A 24,803-nucleotide genomic window follows, 5' to 3' on the forward strand; every position below is an offset into this window, starting at 1 on the left:
GTCCTAGGACTTAACTTTTTTAGTGAGCTGCCCTGACTCTGATTTTCTTTATCCTTTATGCTAAATTTGTGCTGCATCATGTTGTCCCAGATGTGGAACTCAACACAGCTTATCGTTCCATCAGAAGAGTCCTCTCCAACAGAAGCATTAGTGACAGAGGTAGACTTTTTCAGGCTTTCACTCGGAGAAGGGAAGAAAACTTTAATATTCATTCCATTAGTAATGGAACAAATGTTAAAAATCTTTTAAACTGTGTGAGATATTTTTTATTTTTCCATCAAATATATTTAATAAGTCCAGCATTGATCTTGGCACTGGGTAGTTAATAATGAGCAAAAAGAAGACAGGTCCCCATTTTCATAGAGCATATAGATCAGTAGGGGAGCCAGGTAATCAAGCAGACACACAGATTGATGTAAAATTCTAACTGTGATAAGTGTTGTGAAAAAGAGGTACATGGTACTTGAGAACATTTAATGGAGAGGTTTGACCTTACTGGGGATGTGGATGGGTGAAGATTAAAAGGAATTATCTGGACAAGGAGAGTATGGGGGTGGAGGAGTAAGAGGCAAGAGGCAAAAACAGGTTCCTTGTACACTTTCATCTCTTAGTGTCCAATCTTGTTGATTCTCTTTCCCTCTAGGATTTCGCCTTGGAGCTTTCAAGCTTTTCTTCCTCTGCTAGGCAGAGAACTTCTGCTAATCTCCAGGTCCCATCCAAAAATTAAATTTTATAATACACATCATGTTCCTGCCAGGATTTCACTATCCAGATTAAGAAAACTCTTCTAAACCACACATTGGCAACAAGATTTATTCAATTTTTATTCATTCATTCAACAAATACTTATTGGGCACTTGTTCTCTGCACTTTGCCTCCTTCGAGCTAGAGATATAATCCTTAAGGATTTTACAGTCCAGTTGGGAGAGCGCTCAATTCAAATTCCTTACGAGACAGTTGGGCTTATGAAAAGCAAAAATTTCTTTTGTGATATATGAGATAGTTACAGATGTATATTATAGATGCATCAGAATGAAACATACAAAAATGTGACTTTCAACCTAAAATAAAATTTGAAAGTTGCATATGGCTTATTTTCTATATTATTAAGTTATCAAATTGAGTAGATGCAATTAAATCTTTTTAAAATTTATGTATGAATATAATTCTTTCAAAGCAGACTTGCCTGTTGTTGGTGTTGTTATTTTATAATTTCTGCCCAATTGGATTCTAAAAGCAATAACATCAGATATGTGGTGATTTTGTCATAATTGAAAGTTTTTTACATTCCTGTTTTCTATGATCTGTATGTTAGTAAATTCTCATTTTGTTTGGCATTATATATTTTTAAAGACAGGCTGTGTTAAAAGTAATTATCTTTCTGTTATCAAAAGAGATGCTTCTTGATAAGACTAATGAGCTTTTCCAGAAGGATCATTAGGTCTGATTGGTGAGAGAGGTAAGCCTCTTTACCAGAAAAATTGAACCTAAGAAGATTTAAATGAGTAAGTGATATGTGTTGTTGAATCATTTCCATGTGCCCAGTATTTAGAACAGTCTAGAAATCTATTGGACTAGAATTCCTTTTCCCAAGTGTAATTTAGTTTTAGATATTTTAAGGTCTATCATTCAGCTAGATAGCTAATAGAAAGTCTTGCCATTATCTGTTTTTTTAAGCATGGAAGGATTATTGTCTCTTGGTTCTTATGCCAGATAATATCTTCCATTGTCTGGAATACTTTTAACGTTTTGCTCTTGATCTTCTAAAGAGGCTATATGTCCCACCCCAACTAATATTAGGCACTGAGGTCTGAGGTCTACCCAGCTTTTTCTTCTCTAACATTCAAAATGTCAGCCTGATTTCAGGTGAAATTGCAGAAGTACCTGCTTCCTTCAAAACAATTCAATATTGAGTTAAAATTTCAGTCCCCTCTTCACTATCTTGGAATTAATTTAACTTTTGATTGACAGACCATGGTATGATGATCCTGTTGGATTTTTGCCCCTTCTTCATCGCACTTTGTGTCTGGTGGCTTTTTCTAATCTAGTGATCAGAGTCTAGGATTTTGGCTGTATTTACTAGTGAGCAAGGTTGGAGAATATACAGTAAATAATCACACAGCCATAGTCTTTCTGTCTTTCATTTCCTTATCTTTGTGATTGGGCTGCCCTTGTCCTCCAATTCTCCCTCTTGAGGGATTTCTGCTTCCATGAGGTATTCTGCCATCATTTTTCCTTCTGGACTGCTTTTATACCTCCTCTTTCCATATAGTCAGTGTAGTAAGTTGAACCAGAACACTTCATGTAACCTAAGCATTCATCTTATGGTCATCTCATTATCTCTTGTTTTCTCAGTACATGAGTTGAAAGTGTGCTGAACACAGACTACTTCAGGTTTCTTTATTTACTGGTTTGTCTGAAAATGGGAAAATCCCAAGATACAGAATTAGATTTAAGGAAAGATATAGGCCCTTGATTGTATTTTCATCTTAAGCCAAACTAATGGATTCCTGCTTTGTGATATTTGGATGATGATAAATTAACTGATGATAGAGTGATACTTTGATTTACATTCAGTGCTTGATATCTTTTATTTAAAAAAATGTAAATGTATATGGAGAGTATGGTAAATGGAAGAGCAGGAATTCCTGTCTTCAGCACAGTACTATCAAAACTTCTAATAATTTATACATTTTGGATGTTTCTAGAAATCTTAACTTCCTCCTTCATACTCCCTACTCTAAATCCTGCCTTCAACATCTCCAGCCTAGATCTGGCTGTGTTCTCTTTGTCCTTCGCTAATACATTTTCCACACTGCTATTAGGGTTATCTTCCTGAAATGTTATCCCCTTGCATAAAACCTTTTAGTGGTTCCTTCTTGTCTAAACCATGAAACCGAAGATCCTTAGCACAAGACAGTGTAGGATAACAGTTAAGTTTGCCTGACTTCATTATATTTGACTTTCATTTATTAACTGAGTGACTTTGGCCAACTCATTTACCCTTTCTGTCCTCAGTTTGCACCCCTGTAAAATGGGGATAACAATAGTGCCTTCTTTGTAGGAGAAGGTTGGCTGTAATGGTTAAATTGTTCAAAAAGAATAAAGGAATTAAAACAATGATTGTCACATAGTAAATGCTTAGTGTTAGACCTCTGCTTACTTTTGTAGTCTTAATTTCTGCTTAAACTTTAAGTCAACCAAACCAAACTGCTTATTGGTTCTAAATGCATATGATACTAGTTTATTATTGTGTGTCTTTAAACATGATATACTTGATGTCTGAACATTACTTCTCTATGAAAACTCTGAACAACCTGAGTACTGCAGTCATTTAAGATTCAACAAAGTAAAGATTATATTCTAATTAGAGGCCTGGAGCATGAAATTCATGCACTCAGGGGGAGGGGGTCCCTCAGCCAGCCTGCGCCCTCTCCCAGTCTAGGAGCCCTCAGGGGATGTCTGACTGACATCTTAGGCCCACTCCTAAGCCATTAATCGGACATCTTTAGCACTGCCATGGAGGAAGGATAGGCTCCCGCCACTGTTGCTATGTTCACTGTGAGCCCGGCTTCTGGCTGAGTGATGCTTCCTCTGTGGGAGCACACTGACCACCAGGGGGCAGCCCTTGCATTAAGCGTCTACCCCCTGGTGGTCAGTGCATGTCACAGTGACTGGTCAACCAATTGCCCTCTGGTGGTCAGTGCACATCATAGCTAGCGGTTGAGTGGCCTTAGCATATCATTAGCATATTTCGCTTTGATTGGTTGAGCGGCCTACTGGACAACCAGACACTTAGCATATTAAGCTTTTATTATATAGGACTAGAGGCCTGGTGCATAAATTCATGCACTCGGAGGGGAGGGAGGTCATTCAGCTTGGCCTGTGCCCTCTCTTGTCTGGAAGTCCTCAGGGGATGTCCAGTTGAAGGCTTAGGGCCATTCTCCATAGGGAGAGGCTCCTACCACCACCGCTGCACTTGCCAACCATGAGACCAGCTTCTGGCTGAGCAGCACTCCCCCTCAGGGTATGCACTGACCACCAGGGGTCAGCTTCTGTGTTGAACATCTGCCCCCTGGTAGTCATTGTGCATCATAGTGACCAGTTGTTTCACTGTTCAGTTCATTTGCATAATAATCTTTTATTATATAGGATGGGAAGACAGACAATAAACAAGAGATAAGTAAAGCAGGAAAGAGGGACTAGGATATTTATGGGGTGATGTTTGCAATTTCAAATCAGCAGGACCTCATCATAAAGGTGACATCTGAGTAATGGCCTACAGAAGATTAAGGAACAAGCCAGTTTGGTCAAAGAGTGTTCCAGGCTGAAGGAATAGCAGCTGACTCTGATGTGGGAACATGCCTGGTGTGTTCTACACATGGTAAGGGGTGGGGGTCTCTGGAGAGGAAAGAAAAGGACTATAAGACTGACAGTGTCAGAGAGGAAATGGGGCCATATTGTGTGGCTTGGTTGAGTGAAATGGGTGGTGAGCAGAGGAATTGTGGCATCTGTACCAACTAATTGCTGGTTGGTGGGTGGGAGGGGGACAAGGATAGCAAGAATAATTTAGACAGAAGATGGTAGTGGCTTAGAAGCAGCGAAGATAGGGGGAAATGCTTTAGAGTCTGTTATATTTGATTGTAGAGCTAGTGGCATTGGCCAATAGATTTGATAGGGGCTAAAAAAGGAATCAATGATGACACCACAGGTTTTTGTTTTGTTTGTTTGTTTGTTTTGTTTAGTTGTTTTTTGCCTGCACAAGTATAAGGATGGCACTGTAACTCTCTGAGATAAGGACAGTAGAGTAGGTTTTAGGGTAGCTCAGTTTGAATGTTTTAGGTTTGAGATGCATTTTAGATGTCCAACTGGAATTGTTGAAGATGCAGTTGAACATATTATCTAAAGACCAAGGGAGAAGTCTGGCTACACATATAAATGTAGGCGTTATCAGCATAGATGCTTCTTAAATCTATGAGACTGAATGAGATCACCAGTGTTAAGAGGTTGATGACAGCCCTCGTCAGGTAGAGCATCATCCTAATACACCAAGGTTGTGGGTTCCAGCCCTGGTCAGGGCACACACAAGAATCAGTCAATGAATGCATCAAGAAGTGGACTAACAAATCAATGTTTCTGTTTATCTCCCCCCTTTTCTAAAATCGATAAATTAAAAAAAAAGAAAAAGAGATTGAGGACAGGAGACGGATCCAGCATACAAGACCCAGAGGAGCTGCTAGTGAGGTGGAATGGAGTGGCCAGTTGTGTTGTGCTGCGGAGAGATCATGGTAGATGAGTACTGGTGATTGATGACTGGATCCTGAATGCCCTCATAAAGTAGTTTTAGATGAGGTGGATGAAAGCCTAATTGGAATAGTTCAGAAAAGAAAAGATCTGGACAGCATTTATAGTCAACATTTTTAAGAAGTTTAATTATAAAAGAAAGAAGTAGGGCGGTAGTTCCCTACTTTCTGGAGGCTTAGCTACACAGTTACGTCTAGTATTAGCTATCTGGGAAAAGTTACTTTTGCGAAACCTAGTTATTAACATTAACCTTTTTTCCCCTCCTGACAGCTGTCATTTTGGATTGCTTTTCTCATTGACAATGCTTAAGTTAGGACCTGCTGGAATCGTGCTTTTTTTTTTTCTGATCTTCAAATAGGATGCAAAAGTGCTGAAAAATGCTGAGCCAGCCTTCGTTTGGGGGCAAAGATACTGTCCTCCAAAGCAGGTTAACAGGAGTGTCAGTTTGGAGACACAGCATTTCCAAGACTTGGGGCAATGCCATGTGCACAAAGAATAGCTAATATTTATCGAGTGCTTCCTCTGTGCCAGCACAGTCTGGGTGTTTTACATCATTATCCATTTAACCACACTAGCTACTTGGGGTGATAGAGCTTCATAAAGAAAGTCTTACAGGTAAATAGCTAGAATTTGTGACTACTCTCTTAGCATTGTGTTTTATCTTACCAACTTTGGGAGCTCATTGAAATGTCCAGGGAAGTTTTATGAAAAACTATAGAGTGTCAGGCACATTTATGGAACTGGGCACGGAGGCATTTAAAGGAGTTACATTATGGATTGCTTTTAAAAAATATTATGAACTTAAAAAGAGAATTCTTTTTATTTTTGTAAACCCAGAGGCTCAATTTTTGGAAAAACACCACAATCCAAAGAAAATTATCCAAAAGATCTTTAATACATAGACTTTAGAGGTCCCTTTTAACCATAGGTTCTCTTGTCCGTTTCTGCAGTTATAGATTTTTCCTGGTTCCTTTCCTATAACGCTGGCCTGGCCATATCCACTTTCTCATGGATTTATTGCCCATTTTTTACCCTGCTCTCTTTAGAGAAATATATGTCAAACTTTTATCCCTTTCATCAGCTTACATAATTTAAAGGTAGATTGTGCTCCTGGACTAACCATGTTGACAGTGACCCTTACCAGTATTTGAATTACATCTTAGTATATTGTGCTTTTTTTTTTTTTTTTTAAATGTATGAACTGCTCTTTTTTACTCATTTACATATCTCTAGGGAATGGCAAGTGCTGAATTGGGCAAAAAAAAAATTTTGCTTTGAAATTGCTCTTTTTTTTTTTTTTTTTGTATGTGCCATCTAGGAATATACTATTTAAAAATTTTGAACTTTGTAGGCATATTTTCATTTTAAAAGAAGAGGCAAAATGACTTTTACACATGTGTTGGCAAAACCTGAAAAGAAAGCTCTAAAGAAAAGACAGTAACCTGACAAGAGAACAGGAAGAAATGATTACTGATGATTTCAATTTTCAGTAAATTACAAAGCATACATAATAGGCCTAGAAGAGAGGCGATTCCTGTGGCATACTTCATGCTGCCTTCACAGATAAATGTGTAAATGAAAGGAAAGTGAATTGTTTCAACTTACTAAACCTATACCATTTTGGTGGGGTGAAAATGAGTGAAATGAAATAATTCTATTACTTCTTACTGAAAATAAAACATATAATGTTTTTTATATGTTTCTAGAGAAGTGTACTTATAGATGTTACAAAGAAGCATAATAACAAACCAGAGGTAACTAAGTATCAAAAATAATAGTAAAATAATGATTTATATAATTCACACTAAAATTTGTGCTATGAGTGATTTATTTATTTATTTATTTATTATTATTATTATTTTTTAAAAGCTGTCATTTTTTAAGGATGACCTGGCCCCAGCCTATTTTCTTTTTTGATGTAAATATTTGTTTTAAATATTGATTTTGTACAGAGAGGAAGGGAGAGAGATAGAGAGTTAGAAACATCAATGAGAGAGAGTCATCGATCAGCTGCCTCTTGCACACCCCCTACCGGGGATATGCCCGCAACCAAGGTACATACCCTTGACCGGAATCGAACCCGGGTCCCTTCAGTCCCCAAGCCGACGCTCTATCCATTGAGCCAAACCGGTTTTGGCTATGAGTGATTTTTTTAAAAAACTTCCTAGAAACTTCATTCATGTAACAATTTTTTAAATCTTTTTATTTATTTTTAAATACTTTATTGATTAAGATATCACATATTTGTCATCATCCCCCCTATTTCCATCCCAAATCCCTCTCCACGCATCCCTCCCCACCCCCTCTTGTCCATGACCACTGGTTAGGCTCATATGCATGCACACAAGTCCTTTGGTTGATCTCTCTCCCTTATCCCCTACCTTCCCTCTAAGGTCCAACAGTCTGATCGATGCTGTTCTTGTTCATCAGTCTATGTTATTCATCATTTCCCCTAGATGACTGAGCTCATGTGATACTAGAAATACACTTTTAAGAACTGAAAATGAGACAAGCAATAATGGTTATGCTGAGAGGCAAATGAATCAGTCTATAGTGAGTTTCTTTCTGGGCCAACAGTTCTTTTGAGTCTCAATTTCTATGTCAAACAGTTCCTTATGTGTACATGTCAGCAATGATATCCCAGTTCTGGATAGTGGACAAATGGTGGTAATGCAGGTCCAACCCTTCTATTAGGTCTAGTAATAATTAATGCCATTTTCTAATACCTTTTTAAATCAAATTTATTTAAACAATACAACAAAATTTAATCAACAATATATTGTAGTTGCCGTTGTTTTCTACTACTTGTGCCCAACGCTCAGGAAGCATTTTAATCCCTCTGTTGTAAAATTCTTGTGATTTTGATGCAAACAATTCGGTCAATGCATTTTTGAGGCATTCTTCATTATTAATTTTTTTTCCAAGAAGAAAGTTTTGCAAAGAACGAAACAAATGGTAATCAGAAGGGGCAATATCAGGAGAATATGCAGGTTGAGGGAGAACTTCCCATTCCAACTGGCGCAGTTTTTCAGCAGTGATTCTTGCAGTATGCGGTCGTGCGTTATCATGGTGAAGAATTACGCCCTTCCGATTAATCAGCGCGGGTTCTTTTTCTCTTAAAGCTTGGGCTAACCTTTCCAATTGGGCACTATACACTGCACTTGTAATGGTTTGGGTAGATGGTAAAAGTTCATAATGAAGAATTCCTTTAAAATTCCACCAAACACACAACATCACTTTTTTCGCATGCAAGTCAGGTTTTGGCATGGGCTGCGGAGCCTCATTTTTGTCCAACCATTGAGGCCGCCTTTTCAAATTAACATACAGCACCCATTGTTCATCTCCGGTAACAATTTGCTCTAAAAACGGCAAACAGTTTTGACGAGAGAGGAGCGAACTGCAAATTGTGACTCTTTGATTACGGTTGTTGTCGGTCAACTCATGAGGAACCCATTTTCCAAACTTTTGGACTTTGCCAAGTGCACGCAATTGATTGGAAATTGTTTTCTGTGAACAATTTAAAGTTGTCGCAAGCTCTTGTTGGGTAATTTGAGGAGTTTGCACCAAAAGAGCTTGAAGAGCTTCTTGATCAAAATTGGACACACGGCCTCGACCACTCTTGTCATCTAATGAAAAATTTCCCTCGCGAAATTTCTCAAACCAACGCTGGCATTTTCTGGCGCTAACTGCATCTTGACCAAGAGCACTACAGATGTTTTTTGCAGCCTCACTTGCTTTTCTTCCTAATTGGAACTCGTAAAGCATGCAGTGCCGAATATGCTCTTCATCAGCCATCTTCTTAGCCCTAGTTTTGCAACAAAAACCAAACCAAACACAAACTTTTTCAAGCAAAACTTGTTAATTGCACCTCACACGTTCTGTAGATACCATGTGTTTGAAGGTTATGTCAATACAAGTCAATGCCAAGCAAGATTTTAAATGAATGTTTAAAAACGACATTAATTATTACTAGACCCGATATTATATTGTAGTTTGGTCCTGGGCAACCCGCGGTGACACACAGTTGCTGACTAGTATGGCAAGGCATCGTCAGCATCTTCCATCTCTGGAATGTTTCTCTTCTGTCTTCATGGCTGGAGCATTCCTGTCAATTTCTCTCTGTTGCAGGAATCCACATGGTCTCAGAGTTATTTTCTGAAAATATACAAACATATTCTCGATCAAAAGTTAATAAAGGAATCTTTCTATAAACTTGACTTGCGATCCTTTTTCATTTTTTGCCTAAATGATTTTCCTTTGGCTTGTTTTGACACCATGTTTGTTTTACATGGGTGTCTTGTTGTCATGTAACAAAAATTTACTGAAAGCATAGAGTGTTTCATTTTACGTTACCGTACTAATAAAACAGACAAAGTCCCTACCAACAAGGAGTTTATAGTCAATGGGAGGAGACAGATAATAAACAATTCTATATAATAAAGAGTCAATGTGCAAATTGACTGTCACTCCAACATACAATATGGCCTTCCCTTGTGGTCAAATATGTCCAGCAAGATGGCCAGCAAGGGAGGGCAGTTGTGGGTGATCAGGCCAGCAGAAGAGGGTAGTTGGGAGAGACCAGGCCTGAAAGGGAGGGTAGTGGGAAGGGGACTCAGGTCTGCAGGGGAAGGCAGTTGAGGGTGACCAGGCCAGCAGGAGAGGGGCAGTTGGGGGGAGACCAGGTCTGCAGGAGAAGGTAGTTGGGGAGGGAGGGACCAGGCCTGCAGGGGAGGGCAGTTGGGGGATGACCAGGCCACAATGGAGGGCAATTAAGTGGGGACCAGGGCTGCAGAATAGGGTAGTTAGGGGATGACCGGGCTAGCAGGAGAGGACAGTTGGAGGTGGGGTACCAGGCCTGCAGGGGAAGGCATTTGGGGGGTGACCAGGCCAGCAGAGGAGGGCAGTTAAGCGGGGGAATCAGGCCTCCAGGGGAGGGCAGTTGGGGGTTACCAGGCTGGGGAAAGGCATATGGGTGCACTAAGACCAAGTATTTAGTATTGAGGCTTTTAGGTTTGAGATGCTTGTGAGTCATCCAAATGGAGATTTCCAGAGAGCGTTGGCTGTAAAGAACTGGTGCATAGAAAATGAGTCTTGATTAGAAATACAAATTGGGAGTTACTGACATATAGTTGAGTTGAAGCTATGGGAGTAGATGAATTCAACTAAAGTGAAGGGTTGAGAAGTAGATGAGAGGGTATGTGTCCAACCTGAGAATCTTAATTGTAGTCTTTTAATAACAATCTCTGCTCTACCTTTCTATATACCTCTCCATATACTAGTATATTTATGAATTAAACTTGTAGGTAAATTTATATGTTTATCGTTTTAGTAAGATCCTAAGAACCTCAGGAGTCTAAATTCTAAGGAGTTACTCATATATAACTATTATAGAAGAAATGGCGGAAGAAAGAAGGGCTTTGACTAATTCAGAATAAAGATTACAAGGTGCAGGTCAATCCCAGAATGAAGATGTTATAGTTACTTTTATGTCCATGTTCCACTTATAAAACTTCCTCCTGTTTAAATTTTTTCTTCCTTAATGTCTTTCCTCCTATCTTCCTCAAACATTTGAACACCTACTATATGCAAGGTATTGTATAAGCGTGAAAAGAAAAAAAACAAAACAAACCATGAAACTTGCTATCTATTTTTAGTAACAATATCTGTTCAAACATTATATTATTCTGTCATACATTTTGTGATTTTTCATGCTTTTTATAGGGAAGAGGTATGTGGGAGGCCTAAAACTGAAAAATCAGAATTAATATGAATAATATGCATTTCACTTTAGGGGTCTTTCACCTGAGACTACCAGAAACATTGCTATTAAGTTTCTATTTATCATTTCACCTTTGATCAACAATACGACAGCTGTTGTGTTTTCTTGACTTTCTATCCTCTAGATCAAGCTGTGCATGTATGTGAAAGAAAAGGACCCTGCTCAGTATAGACCATGTGAGGTGATGCTGTGTGCAGAATATGGCACTGTAGCATTTGGCCTCATAGAACACAGCAGGACATACATCACAGCTCTGCTTTGCTTTGGAGTTAAATTCAGAATAGTGAATTTTTAAAAAATTTATACTTAAGCCTTTATGTGTTTTAACACTGACTTCCGGTGAGGTACTGCTAAAGCTGTCCTGCTAGTCAGCCCAGCCTTTGGTGTCCAGAGAAAGAAGTATTTTCTTGAGATAGACTTTTTACTTTATAAATCTTTGTAAAGTTGGCCCTTTGGGTTGACCTCAGGTATAAGACATACTACTTTTGTTTAGTGCTTAAAAAAAGAACAGAAAGTAAATCTGAACAGAGCCTGGCTTTTCTTTTTGTTAGAAGTTTATATCTGCTTTTATATCATAAAAGCACCAGGAGGCATCTTAAAATGGACATGATTTTATGAATCTTAAATAAAAAATAAATGCTTTATAGGTTTGGGATTTGCAAGTGTATAACATGCTATAAGTCAGTGAATCTGTTGTAATACAATAAATTTTATTGTAATATAAACCAATTTATCAACAATATGGCTCATGGATTACTAGGCTAATCCATAAAATGAGCCCCACTGTGGAACATAGTAATTTATTATAACTCCACTATGTTCTTATCACTTAGTACTTATTAAATGCCAAAAATTTCTTAGGCCCTAAACAAAAATCAGAAGATGGGACTGAAAGTTGTTTTACACACTGACATGGGAGGAAAGAAAGTTCTACTTTTCTATGTGCCTCCTGTTTTCGTGACTGCCTCTACTGTACCATTAATTCCTAAACGATTGCAGCCCCATTTTCACATTTGAAGTACATGTAGCATTCTCATGATCATGTGTCCTGCTCATTAATAAGGAACCTTAACTGTAAGGGGAAAACACACAACATTAGCATCCCTGTCATCATCATTTAAGAATGATTGTCCAGCCACCAAGGGGCTTCTAGAAATATTTATTTCCCTGGGCTTGTGAATTCAAATGTAGCACAGAACTTTTATCTGCTTGCATCTCTGCCAGTCTAATTCTATATTTAGCTTAATACAGGATCATGTTTTAAAATATTTTATTTTTTAAATACCTGTCATCAAGTCTCATTTATCTCTTATAATTAGTCTGTTTTCCATTTTTTTCTGTGGTGAATTTTTATACCCATGTTGAATTGGTTCAACTGTCAATTATGCTCCCACTATTTGGCTGGAACTAGGGAACGCAAGTCATTTTTTGTATTATCCTGAGAAAAAATAAAATAAATCTCTTTGAAAAAACTAATGGATATTTCAAAGCCAACTAAAATTGATTTGCAGCCGAGGCCGGTTTGGCTCAGTGGTAGAGCGTCGGTCTGCGGACTGAAAGGTCCCGGGTTCGATTCCGGTCAAGGGCATGTACCTTGGTTGCAGGCACATCCCCGGTAGGGGGTGTGCAAGAGGCAGCTGGTCGATGTTTCTCTCTCATCGACGTTTCTAGCTCTCTATCCCTCTCTCCTCCTCTCTGTAAAAAATCAATAAAATATATTAAAAATAAATAAATAAAATTGATTTGCAGATTGTTTTTGATTATCTGTGCTTCTGCCTTCAGTTAGCATACATAATCTAAAGTTGGCAGTGACACAATATCATTTTTGAATAGAATAGTGGTCATCTGGTTATAAATACTTTAAGACCAGCCATCTGTCTAAAGGAATTCAGGCGCCAGAGTCTGATTCTTTACTTAACTTCTACCCATCTTGGAAATTAGTGTTAACCCTGAGTTCATTTGTTTAGAGCAATGGTTCTCAACCTTTCTAATGCCCCGACCCTTTAATACAGTTCCTCATGTTGTGGTGACTCCTAGGTTGACCTGATGGTCTTAGGCTCTACAGCAGTCGACCCACAGGTTGAGAACCACTAGCAGGGTAGACCATCAGAAAACAGATATTTACATTACGATTCATAACAGTAGCAAAATTACAGTTATGAAGTAGCAACGAAAATAATTTTATGGTTGGGGGTCACCACAACATGAGGAACTGTATTAAAGGGTCACGGCATTAGAAAGGTTGACTGGATAGAGCGTCAGCCTGTGTACTGAAAGGTCCCAGGTTCGATTCCGGTCAAGGGCATGTACCTTGGTTGCGGGCACATCCTCAGTAGGAGGTGTGCAAGAGGCAGCTGATCAATGATTCTCTCTCATCGGTGTTTCTAACTCTTTCTCTCCTTTCCTCTCTTTAAAAAATCAATAAAGTATATTTAAAAAAAGAAAGGTTGAAAACCACTGGTTTAGATGAATAAATACATTTAAATAAGGTTGAAAATAAATCTACACTAATAAAAGAGAAATATGCAAATTGACCATCACTTTGCAATGCCCACCAGCCAATCAGGAGTGAGTGCAAATTAACCCAACCACTCCAGATCTCTGGGCAGCACGCATGCAGGTGCAGAGTGGCTGGGCGGGGTGAGACACCTGCTATGAGGGAGTGGGGGATGGGGGGTGGGGGCGGAGGGAGCTACAGGAGCGGTGCTCTGGTTGGAGCGAAGACTGAAGGCTTTGGCCAAAGCAAAGGCCTGAGTCCCAGGTGCTGGAGAAAAACAGGTGCCGGCAGCCAGGGGAAGGAAAACCTATTGCACAAATCTGTGCAATGGGCCTCTAGTAGATAATTAAATAAGACTGATGTTAATATTTGGTTGAGCTAATATATCAACATTAGTTGTTGACATTAATTGTTGATATTAGTTAAATGTGCTACAAGTGATTAAAATTTGTTAAAAGACTATAGACTTGGATGAAAAAAACTGATGAAGATAATTTTAGATACCAAATTACTCCTGCTTATATATAAGAAATGTTAAAAAGAATGTTATGTAGATAGCACCTGTCACTCCTTTAATGTACCTTGATTTCAGAATTAAAATCACAATCAATACTTTTATTTCTTCCACTCATTCCACTCTCATTTTCTTTTTATTGCTAGTGTTGACAATGCATGTTCTCCTCAGAAACCCCTTAATTTCCCCAAAGTAATTTGTAATTTTCTCATCTCTTGGGCTTAATATTATGGACTCAACCAGTTGCTTTTTTATCTTAAGAAACTAATGAATTCCTAGACATCAAGTATGTAGGAATAGATTCATTCTGGGTGACTTTTTCTTCTAAATTGGTGACTGAGTACTATGAACTTGCAGAGTGGTTGTAGGTTCTAATATGCAAGTTTTGATGTTTAATTTTATCCATGTTTGTATTATTAAAGCCCAATGCCTTTGAGAAAAATAGAAGGTATTTTTCTCCCACTTAAGAGTCTAGGGCTGATAGGTAGGCTCTCCCTCACAACCTCATGGGACTTAGGTTGGCAAGGTGATTCTGTCATCCTTTAGACATGACTTCCATGATTCCTCTGGTGGATTCCATGGTAACAGAGAAGTGTATACCTAATGTATAAAGATCAAGGCTTGGAAGTGCTATTCATCACCTTCACTCAAAATCTGTTGATTAGAACTTAGCAACTGGCCACACCTACTGGCAAGGGAGGCTGGGAAATATAGTCTCAGTTGAGTAGCCATGTGCCAGCTAAAGTTTGCCGAAGGGAGGAGAAAAATTTTGGAGGTCTGCCATTTTATCTTATACCTAATGTTTTCTTTGTTCATATAGAGAAATGAAAACAAAAGATATATGCTTGTTCTTGTGTTAAAATGGAAGATTAGCCTGATACATTATATTGTATTTTCAGAATTAGCAGAAATTGATAGACTTAATAGTTTCCCCTCATCATTTGGTATCTTTAAGTACAGAGGGAAAATTAGAATAGGGAGCAGTCTGTGGATGGGATTATCACATTTTTCAGACATGCTTATAAGATTGAAAGGCCAATGGGAAATGCCTGACAGGCAGTTGGACTGGAATTCAGGAGAGAAGTCAGGGCTGGAGTTAGAAGTATGGCAGTTATCTCCTTAGAGCTAATATTTGAACTATGGAAGAATCAAGATCTTTAAGAGAGAATAAAAAGAGTTAGGCCTATTATTTTAGGAGCATCTGGTTGAAAGCAGTGTGACAAAGCAGCCAGAGAAATGAGAGAAAACTAAGATGGTGTTAACCACTTATATTAAAGAAATACATAGTGAGTATTAGAGACCACAGAAGAAACAAAATGAAGTCTAAACTAATTATTGGACCTGGCATTAAGGAGTCCATGAGTAATGTTGGTAAGTGAAGTTCCAGTCGCCTATAATAAACCAAATTTGAGGAGTTTTATTTGAGAAGTTTGGGTGAAGAAGAAGGTTCTAGTAGGTTCAAATGAATTTCTTTTTCAAAATTATGATAGATGTGTACATTTTTAGACACAGAGGAGGATTTGGAGAAGGAGGTGAAACAAACTGGCAAGAAACTAGTTGTGAAGTATAAGGTAGAATCCATGGGTTTAGCTTCAGAGAGGGGGCCCATACTCTAAGGCAGGGTTTCCCAAAGTGTCGTACCCCTACCCCCAGGCGTACAGGAAGAGTTTGGTGGGGATATCCACTGCACCATGCTTAGCTGCGCCTAATTCTATGTTCTCATGAGTATGAGGGGTACTCAGCATTACGAAAATTATAGAAGGGGTACACATATGTCAAAAGTTAGGGAAACACTGCTTAAGGCAGTGGCATCTTCTGCGTGGGACAGTCCTGGACTTTCAGCAGGTATTTGGAAACAAAAGTGTGAATGAAAGGACAAAGGTAGTCTAGGTATTTATAAATAGGAAGTGAAAAGTAATCTATATTATAAAAGGTCATCATGCCCTAACTCAGAATGGCCAATCAGCCGTTCGCTAGGAGGTGCATGGAGCACCTCTTGCGGGCTGGGACTCTGCTCGCACGGGACTTGGAGGGTTTGTGTGGGACTGCCAGGGCTTGCGCGGGGCTAGCAGGGCCCAGTAGAGCCCGTGGCTCATGCAGATGGGTCTGTGTTCCCACCAGCACAGCGGGTCTGGGTCTTGAGCAGTTTCGCATGCTGGGCCTCTAGTAAGTTAATAATACTCAATGAGTTAAATTCTATTATTAAATTTGGAAACATCATCAGATAAGCTGTTCGTAAAGGTGATCATGATTATTCTAAGTGTTTTACATGTATTATCTCATTTATTTCCCAAACTTGTAAATACTATTTCTCCACTTAATGGACAGATTAAGGCAAGAAAGATGAACTAATCTGCTCCAAACCATACATTTTGTTTTGCTGCCAAAAATAAGGGCATAGTGGGGATCTGAACTGAAACAGTTCATGGATCATGATCTTAACTGTTGGGCTATTACTTCCCAGGCCTTGGGGAATATATGGAAGAGTTCAAACATTTATGAACATTTAGAACATTTATAGTGGGAGTGGTGCTCAGGAGGCAAGTCATAGCTTTTATATATATATATATATATATATATATATATATATATATATATATATATACACACACACACACACACACACACACACACATACACTAGAGGCCCAGTACATGAATTTGTATACCAGTGCGGTTCCTCGGCCTGCCTTGTTGAATCTGGCCAAAACTGGCTCTCTGACATCCCCCAAGGGATCCCAGATAGCAAGAGGGCACAGGCCAGGCTGAGGCACCCCACCGGTGCATGATTGAGGCTGGGGAGGGACACAGGAAGGTGACCAGCTGGGGAGGGACTGCAGGAGGCTCCAGGGCATATCCAGCCCATCTCACTCAGTTCTGTTTGTAGGGACCCCAGAAGCAAGCTAACCTTCAGGTTGGAGCGTCTGCCCCCTGGTGATCAGTGCACATCATAGCAAGCAGTTGAAGAGCCTTAGTATATCATTAGCATATTACACTTTCATTGGTTGAACAAACTACAAGATACTTAGCATTTAGGCTTTTATTATATTGGAATTTTATATATATATATATATATATATATATATATATATATATATTTTTTTTTTTTTTTTTAAATTGATTTTAGAGAGGAAGGGAGAGGGAGAGAGAGCTAGAAACATAAATGATGAGAGATAATCATTGATTGGCTGCCTCCTGCACACCCCTCACTGGGGATCAAACCCATAACTTTGGCATGTGCCCTGACTGAGAATGGAACCATGACCTTCTGGTTCATAGTTTGATGTTCAGTCACTAAGCCATGCTGGCCAGGCCATAAGATATATTATGTTAAAATATTTAATGGTATTGAGTTTTTAAAGAAATGACTTCTTTTTCTTGGTTATTCTAAAAGTAATCTTATCTAATAAAAGAGTAATATACAAATTGACCATCACTCCAACACACAAGATGGCCACCCCCATGCGGTCAAAGATGGCTGCCCCCATGTGGACACAAGATGGCTGCCACAAGATGCCTGCAGGGGATGCCAGTTGTGGGCTATCAGGCCATTAGAGGAGGACAGTTTGAGATATCTGAGTTGTCCCTGACTTTAGCAGTGGCCTCAAGGGGCACTGCTGAAGTCAGGGACAACTCAGATATTTCAAAACCCCCTCCACTCCATATTTCTTGGCTCTTTCTACATTGTTTGTTTTCTGAAACAGTTTCCTCCACACCCTGGGAAACAAGTCCACAGATAACTCCTGAGCTGTGTAGCTCACAGCATTGCCAGCAGAGTGGGACTTCACCTTGTTTTTCTTTTTAATACATTTTTATTGATTTCAGAGAAGAAAGGAGAGGGAGAGAGAGATAGAAACATTGATGATGAGAAAGAATCATTGATTAGCTGCCTTCTGCATGCCCCCCACTGGGGATCAAGACCAACCTGGGCATATGCCCTGACTGGGAATCGAACCGGTGACCTCTTGGTTCCTGGGTCGACGCTCAACCTCTGAGCTACACCAAGCTGGGCATTCACCTTGTTTTTCTCCAAAAAATTTTTTCTTGGATGTCAATTTTACAAGAAAAATGTAAACAAAATTTTTTTTTCTCCAAAAAAAAATTATTTTGAAAATTATACAAATAAAAAGTTTCACCATGTATGGATGCTACGATACTTGCTTTATCACATACCCATATGTCTATCAATCCTCCTCATTATCAGTGCATCTTTTAAAAATCCATTTCAAAGTAAATTGCAGACATTAGTACACACACCCTTAAGTACTTCAGCATGCATATTATTAACTCAGAGTTCAGTTTGTTTACATTTTTCTTGTAATGTAAAATTGACATCCAAGAAAATGCATAAATTTTGTTTTCATTCACTGACTTCTGACAAATCCACACACCTGTAACCCAAATGCTATGACACTTTTTTTAAAAATCTTAATATTTAAAGAATCCCAGGAATTGTTCTGAATAGTCCACTTTGGATCTGGCACTCATCCCTGAGCTCAGAGAGTGAAAGCAGCAGTACTTCCCACTTGTAAGAGGATGCTGGACAGACAGAACTATTCACATCTGCAGGAGAGAGCTTTTTGGAAGTCAAATTACACTAGTTGAATTTAGACAGCAGACCTTTATGCTGTACTAAAGGCATATTTATTAGTTTCATTTTCTTTAGAAAGCTGCCTCTAATATCCCACAGTAATGATTTCTTTACTCTCTCTATCTATGCTTCATCACTTTTTCTTTAATTGATATAGCACATGTTTTGTGTCTTTTTCAAAAAGAAAAATTGTGTTGAAGATCTCACCCTCCTGGTGTCTGGGCTTGCGCAGCTTCTTCTTGAAGTAAGCATCAGTGAGATGTTTGGGGATTTTCACACCACTGATATCAATTCTGGTGGAAGTGACAATGACAAGTTTCTGGTGTGTTCTACACAGAGGAACTCGATTGAGAGACAGAGGGCCAGGCACAAGTAGCACTCAGCTGCTTTAGGAAAACCACCCTCTTGCCTCTGTGGCACCCAGTGAGGATGATCAGAATGGTCCCAGGAGGGATGCTGGCCCGCAGTTTCCCCAGATGCTGACTGAAGGGTTTCTTGCCATGGCTCCACAGCTTTCGAGGCACATCTTCAGTAGGATAATATCTATGCATTTTGCGGACTTTAACCACTGGGGTACCACCATTCTTGTCTCGACCACCTGGTTTTGTGACAGTAGCAAGAACTTTCTCCTTTTTCTTTTCAATCCTGGATTTAGCTGCTGAATACTTCCTCTTGTACATGGCCTTTCTCGAATACATAGCCAACCAGGAATATCTGCCAATTCCTCGGAAGAGGACGGGGTTTCGGCTGCAGTGGGACTTCCCCTTGTTAGGTGCCTTAACCTTGCTGCCAGCACCAGCCTTCTTGGCTTCAGGTTTCTTCTCAGTATCCAGCTTCTCAGTTTTCTTCTCACCCACCATCCTCTTCGAGCCCCACTATAAATCCATGCAAGATTAAAGCACCTGGGAGGCATCTCAGTTGGCCCCAGACATGTCTGACCCTTGCAGGTGGCAACCCTCCTGGGTTAGTGAAGGATTGGGGTTCTGAAATCCTTGCCATCATTTCTTTGTCAACTTTGTCCTCAGGCTCTATCCTTTCATGGTCTTAAGATGGCGGTTACATCAAGGCATCACAGCCCTATTCAGTAATGTCTCTTCTGTTCCTCAAAAGAGCTAAGAAACCTTTCCCAGAGGCTCCTTAACAGATCTTCAGATGCCAATGACTAGAACTAATTGATATTAACGAGCCCAAATCAATTACTGGTTAAGATAATGGAACCATGTGCTTTCTGATCAGGATTACCTCTTCACATTGGAGAGGAGTGGACAAAACTAATGTTATCAGGACTTTGCTAGCAGGAAAGAAAAAAATGTATAGGCAACGGGTAGCATCTTTTACACAGAATTGTTCTCTAATGAAAATGCCTGATCTTGTTTATCCTCTGAAGTTGGTAGTGTGGGGCACATTGAAGAAATTCTGTATTTGACTCCTTGCTACCCAACTGCTTTCTCAGTTGGTGACATTTGATATTGTATCTGCCCTGGCCTTTTAAGTTTTAGGTACTTAATATTTTTCTACTTCTCCCTAAGATTTATTGTATTTGAAAAAAAAAAAAGTACATATTTTAATGGTTTCTTCTTAGTTCTGGAATTAATTCCTTTAATCCTAATGTCTAAGCCTGGGTTCTCTGACAAACAGAGCCGGAGGTAAGGATTAAAATGTTAATGCTTTCTTTGAGAGATAGAGGTCCAGGTCTGTAAGGATGAAGGCAGTAGGAAGAGAAGCAAGGAAAGATGCAAAGAAATTGATTTGATGAATTGTACTAGCTCTTGCTTCATAACAAGCTGGAAAGAGCCATAGCAGGTCACTCAGCAAGCATGTTCACTTGCCAACAGGATTTCTTCGAAAGGGTTTTAAGGAGAAAGTACGCTTGGAGTTGTCCTTGGAAAAGAGGAAGAAAGGGGGAATTTGTCTGCCTAGTTTCCTCCCGTCTCCTCTCCTGTTCACAGTTGATGGAGGTTTATCCCTGGGAACAAACTCCTCTGTACTCCCAACCTGCCTCACCCAGGCCCTCTGTAGCTACTCAGGAAGCTACAATAGATCCCATGCCCTGCATGGGGTATTTCATCCAAGTCCAAAGGTGTAAGGCACCAACTGAGAGAGAAAAAGAGAACGCACATGCATGGAGGTGGTTGTGTCTAAGAAGGTACACACACAGATTTGTGTCCCAGTACACCTAAGAAGTTTTAATTTTTTGTTATAGCATTACTTTGGTATTTAATTACTTGGAAACATATTAGTAGTTTCAGAAAATAAGCCAGAGACTGTTTTTGTTATCCAAGGCTATTAAGTTTAAGATAATCACTTTATGATATGTTTTACTGTTTTCTGCCCTGAGAATCTCTTATATGTAAGAAATATTGGCAGTGTTCCAGGGACCCACAAATAATATTGGTTGTTGTGGATCTAAGTCAACATTGACTGCTTCATAGTCATCTTAAAATATGGTTGAGACTGAGTGGAGTGGTTAAGGGCATCCTTAGATTGCCGGTCATTCCAAATATATCAAGATTGATGGATTCTTTGGAGCTCTGGACCCTTGGAAATCCTCTGAGTATTGCCTTTGAATTCTAAAAATCCTTAAAAGGCCAGTCTCTTTTCAAAAAGAGAAATTTTTGCATTTTATTCAAAGTGCAGAGAGAAAATTGTGCTGAATTGGTGGCAGAAGAGATACAACCCAATGGAATGAAGGAAAGAATGTCCTTTCTGGGTTGATTTGATCTTTGCATTTCTCATAGGTTTCTTCCATTTTTCTCGGGTTAAGATCTCTTTTTCTCTCCCCATTAGTGTTCTTTACTCAGCTCACGATGACTTCTTAACTGGTATTATAGAATAATGGTAGCTGTTTTGGTATGGGAGATTAAAGGATGAGCTTGTCCAAGATGAATGTTAATTGGGTGCATCTGAAGCCTGAGGAGACTTCCTGCTTCTGTGTTGTCATAGGAACTGAGGCAGAATGTTTGGACATTCTCAGCATGTTGCTAGCCGAGTGCTCCTGACTTGTTCTGAATTGCCTATAGTGGTGGCACTGGCATGACACTGTGGGGCCATGTAGCCCTTTTAGCTGCATCAAAAGCATGAGAATTCTTGGCCAGTCTTTGGTTTGTGGTGCCCAAATTTTTTAAAGTCTTTTGTGTTCTTTCACTAGACTTCAGCAACTGAATTTAACCTAGGGACAGAAAGTCACATTAGGTTGTTGCTGTTTAACACACAGTTCTACATGTATTTGAGTAGTTGACCTTTTTCCAGTTTTTAAAAACTAATGGAGTGGCTGTTATTTTAAGAAAACCTTGAAAATAAAAAGCCCCCTCCCATTCTGCACTCCAATGAAGATGATTGCCTTTATCCTCCATTCACCTTGGACTCTTGGTACCTGTCATGAGGTGTGAGGCTGCTTAAAGTGATGATTTAAAGGTAAGATTTTCCGCCTCCTTTTTGAGGCTCTGTTTATGAACTAGAATCATAAAAATTCAAGAATCGTGCCAAATGTTCTTTTGTTGATGACTGTGATTTAGTCTGTTATGTAACTGTAATGTATAATTTACACATCTTCAAGATAATCAGTCTCTGTACTGAGGGACTATATTTAATCCTCACTTCTTTGGAAAAAGAGAACATTACCAATTATCTTTGAAACTATGTTTGTGAGACAATACACATTGATCCCACCCTCTTTCTCCATTTTTAATTTTTGGGGCGTTAAGTAGCACTTTATGATTTCTTGTATGCTTTTTTGTGTATAAAAGCTCAGAGGAGAAAGAGAGAGCTTAGTAGCTGCTGCCTGTATCTTGGGGCCTCCATTGATTGCTCATATTGTCTAAACCAAGAACAATGGGTATAATGTCATAGTCATCTCTATTAATATGCAGGTCCAGAGAGAACAAAAGGGTAAATTTCTTTCCACTATTGTCTTTCAGCTGCAGAAGGGGAGTAGGGATATTGAAATATTTAATAGTGAATAGTTTTATACTTAAGAAAATAACACTTCCTTTTCTATGTTTTGATGCCACTAGTGCCTATCATTTCAATATTTTTTGAGCAAATGGTTAATGTTGGTTTTTTTTTTTATCTTAACCTTTGCAAGTTAAGTTCAGTTTTAAGCCCCATTATGGTGTCTTTTAAACAAATTCTCTTATTTACCACCCAACATTTTGCCTCATTGCCCTGCCGCAGGCTCTGTTTATATGAAGTTGTCATAATGTAAGAGGAAATGTTGACTGTATTCACATAGGACTGTGTTCCCTTAATAAAGAAAGCCCTGACTAAGAAAATGGTGTTCTTATTAAATCAGCTCTTTAAGAGTAGGTGGGAGGAACTGCTATCGATCTAATGGATTTAATAGTTCATATACAAAGTCTGTGGAATAGAAGTAATATTCTGCAGCTGAGTAACTGTAGATTAATCCATCTTCAGACAGAATTCTGGAAGCATCTGTAAAACTGGAAAATTACTTTTTCTTTCCTTTTTTCAGGCACAACTGGACTAAATGTAATTCCCAAATACTTTAGAATTAAATTATACCCACAAAGTAAGTCTACTAAAATTATATGAAAAATTGAAATGAAATCATAAAATGTAAACGTTAGGTTCTTCTTGGCTGCATTTACTCTGGTGCCAGTTTGTTTAGGAGGGCTGCAGCGTTGAAAGGTAATCAGAGGTCACATGTAGAGATCCTTTCTTCTTAGGTGGTTTTGTAATAGCTAGTGGTGGTCTATTTTAGTTCAGTTGGAGGAAGTAGTCCTTTTAAGGTGGGTGCTGAAGTCAGACATTTAAGCTTCTCTTCATGCTCTCTCCCTGTGACCCTTTAGAACTTGTTCTTTTATTCCACTTACTGAAAGCACATGACCGAGCCCTCCTTCTTTGACAAGAAAGGCTAGCCATTCCTTTTTCCCTTCCCTTCCATCCCTAACCTTTAATGAGTGGTTGGGTCTATGAAGATATGGGGTTCCCAGGACATCTGAGAATTTTGATCGATCCAACTGACATTCTGTGGGTGGAAATGAAGTGAGTCCTATACGGGTTTAATTCTTAGAATAAACGGCATATTCCATTCATGCTTTACATCACTAAGATGTTCAGTTTGGGCAGCATAAACTGTTTGAAGATTCTCAAAGAAATAAAAGATAAAATAATAAAAATAACATCGGTAATACTAACAACTATAACTCTGTTTATCAGAAATGAAAAAAATGCAGAAGGAATTGGGACTTCTGATAAATGTACGACTAAAATAAGAATAGGCTCATATTAGGAATAGCAGCAGTACCATGTGTTTCTATAGAGCACTGCAGTTTACAAAGCACTCTTCATTGAAGTTTAGAGTAGCCTTCCTTATATGACAGTGGGGGATGGATTGGCTGGACTCTCATGGTTTCTGTAGCCTTAAGATCTCTGGATCTATAGCTTCGCACCAGCTACTTTAATTGGCATTGTTGCCATATTGTATTATTAGACTGCTAAAATAGTCAGATAGTTGGCAGCTGGTCTCTTTTATGTTTAATCCTTTCTCTCTTCTGCTCCTCTCATCACTGTCACCTTCCAGTTTGAAAGCTAGAGCATATGTAGCCATCTTTATTTACTTTTGTTCTATGCTAGCATTTGCCTTCTGCTAAATGAGGTTGTCCTTTATGAGGCAGCTGGCAATTTGTTTCTGCAGTCAAGGATCATATACTGCATTTTGGAGCCTGGGATATGTTAATAAGGCTTCAGAAATAAAAATATCATCTGAGAGAGCACTGTACTGGTGCTGGTGAGCTGCAGACAACCCCCTAGCCCACAAAACAGCTACCACCACACTCAAGGGGCCAAAGAGCCACATGTGGCTCGTGAGCTGCAGTTTGCCGACCACTGGTCTAGATGATGCCATTGGTGTTTCTGCCTTGCCTCTCTTGACAGTTTTACAACCAGTAGCAGACTGAGAGAGTGGCTGTAAGTGGATATGTATATGTGTATGTCTTCATATGAATCTCTTTCTCCAAAGCAGAATCATTCATTGGGTTCATTTTTATTAACAGCACTCCTAGTTCAATTTTAACCATTCCATGGAGCATTTCTTCATTTCCATTTACATCGGGGCTTTTGGAAAACCTTATGGAACTTTGGATCTAAGATGGTAGCAC

At 39.1% G+C, this 24,803-nt stretch overlaps 1 protein-coding gene, 1 long non-coding RNA gene and 1 pseudogene across 5 annotated transcripts in view; 2 read left to right on the top strand and 1 right to left on the bottom strand.

The window, feature by feature from the left end:
- Positions 1-24,803, top strand: part of BTBD9 (BTB domain containing 9) — a 397,317-nt gene that overhangs the window by 89,413 nt on the left and 283,101 nt on the right. The window lies entirely within an intron of this gene.
- LOC118705553 lies at positions 4,125-5,128 on the top strand. Its single transcript, XR_004983714.2, has 2 exons — positions 4,125-4,711; positions 4,746-5,128. It is a non-coding gene; the product is annotated as an uncharacterized LOC118705553 (long non-coding RNA).
- Positions 18,818-19,632, bottom strand: LOC118705433 (annotated as a pseudogene).

This window comes from Pipistrellus kuhlii, unplaced genomic scaffold (assembly GCF_014108245.1).
Source record: "Pipistrellus kuhlii isolate mPipKuh1 unplaced genomic scaffold, mPipKuh1.p scaffold_m20_p_5, whole genome shotgun sequence".
NCBI lineage: Eukaryota > Metazoa > Chordata > Mammalia > Chiroptera > Vespertilionidae > Pipistrellus > Pipistrellus kuhlii.